Source organism: Sinohyriopsis cumingii, chromosome 1, assembly GCF_028554795.1.
Source record: "Sinohyriopsis cumingii isolate HCF-2022 chromosome 1, ASM2855479v2, whole genome shotgun sequence".
Lineage (NCBI taxonomy): Eukaryota > Metazoa > Mollusca > Bivalvia > Unionida > Unionidae > Sinohyriopsis > Sinohyriopsis cumingii.
In genome coordinates, this window is record NC_142961.1 from 5931690 (window position 1) to 5933873 (window position 2184).

A 2184-nucleotide genomic window follows, 5' to 3' on the forward strand; every position below is an offset into this window, starting at 1 on the left:
ACTTTTAAAAAATAACACAGTGTTATGCCTTTGTTAACCCGAGTAATCGAAAATAGCATGATTGGACTTTATCTCACTTTCAAAATTCTTTTAAAATGTATATCTATTAAATATAGGTATTACATGGTTCTTGAAGCAATTGAGGTTAATAAAATGACATCATTTGGCCAACATTACTTTTTCCCTCTCGAAACTTTTAACACCGGTGGTCAGCGCTCTTACGTGTTCGTCTCTTGACACCTTGTTTTTATTTTTTTTTGGGGGGGGGGCACCAGACAGATCCCCCCCCACCAATGTAAAAAGTGTTTTTATGTGCTTTTGTGTCCCTTTGATGTGTAGTTTGTTTGTAAGTTTATAAACAAAATTTCGTTCAAAAATTTTCATTGAATTTTTGACGGGGTATTTAGAGTTCCTAATGTTAGCTATAGGATTGTTCATCCGATTAGGTTTTTATCACCTTGCTCGGAATTCCTTTCCTAATATTTCTTTGACCTTGGCTAGAGGTCTCCTATATCCCATGTGTGCTATTTATGTGTGTGATATATGTTGTGAATGTGGGGATAGCCTTCTATTTCAAATTCTTTCCCAGTTGTCCTGTGATCCTATTACTGGATCCGATTTGATTTTTATTTAATGTGATTAAGCAATGTTTGTTGTTTTCTAATTTTGGCGAAGTAACGGGTGATAATAGTTTTACAGGAAGAAACAAAATTCTTATTGTATTGGTGTCTGCTATATTATGTGTCGTTCTTCGCTCATATATTTATTAGATAGGGTCAGCTGTGTTCGAGTGGTCTTCATACTTCCTTTATTTATTATACTTCACCCACCTCGAATTTGGCTGCCTTTATTTATTTATTATTTAACTGCCAAAAATCTTTCCGAAATTGTTTTAGATTCCCACTAAGGGGATATGCTGTACAGTCCGGGAGCTGTACTAGGGTTAGTATTGTAGAGAGAGCGACTCCTTGTTTCATTGTTTTGTGTGTAGTGAATTCATTCATGGGGTTGTTTTCTTAGATTCTTCCATGGGCCTGTTCACTGCGCGTGGCGCCGTGTGACATAGCCCCATGGCGTCCTTGTCTCGTACTTTTCCTCATAAGTGGTCCCTGACCCTCCTGTTTAGACATACAGACACAGATTACGAACGTATTCATCTAGTATAATTATGAAACTTTTATTTCATAACATATTACATTTTTATTTTTTAAATGGTAGTTGTAATAAATTTCCCATTTACTGGTCAAAATAGATAAATAATTAACTAGCCTGGGGGTGGGTGGGCTATGTCCCTTTGGGTAACTACTTGTTTTTAGAGTCAGTAACGCGTTTTAGTTTCTTTCAAAACATGTGAGTCAAAGAAGACACACCCAGCACATGATCCCTGAGCAGTTAAACCCACTCGGAGGAATGCACTTTAAATTAACCCATTTCAGTCACTTAATAAACGTAGGCCATAATGGTCTATTGACACTATACTACATTTAAATTAATAGAACCACTCTTTTGTTGTTTTTCAGTTTGTTCAAGAATCAATATCTGGGACAGGGTGAGGTCCGGCCCAGATTTAGACATGTAGCCCGATAATAATCCGATCCAAATCGTAATCTTTTGTTAACAACGATATTTATAAAAGTATAGTGACAGCTAAATTCAACGGCCCGTCCTTCGTACCGATGAAAAAGATATCCCAAACAAACAATTCAAATGAAAGGCTTCGATGGATGACACATTATTATTATTATTATTATTATTATTATTTGTATGTGTTTGCCATTTCTTTTCCATGGAAGAAAGATAAAATAAACGAGAAGAATACTATAAAATAGATCTCTGAAAAGTTATATATCTACTAATAGATAAATAAGTAGATAGATGGATAAATAGATAGTGATATCTGAAAACATCTCTCTTTCTCTCTATTTACGTGAAGTTACTAACAGTTATTTTTTTATTAACGAAGATGTATTTAACATATTCTTTAATCAGTTGGAAATAAACATTTTTGAAAGATAATTTTATCAAATATGTAGGTATTATGTGTACACGAAAGAGGTGTGTGCGTGCGTGCGTGAGTGGTGGGTGTGAACTACTTACTGCCCTAAATAATTCAGGAGGTATACTACCCCTGCCGCAGTTCTGTTGGATAAGTTTTTAGACCATTCGATCGATGTAACCTGGGAG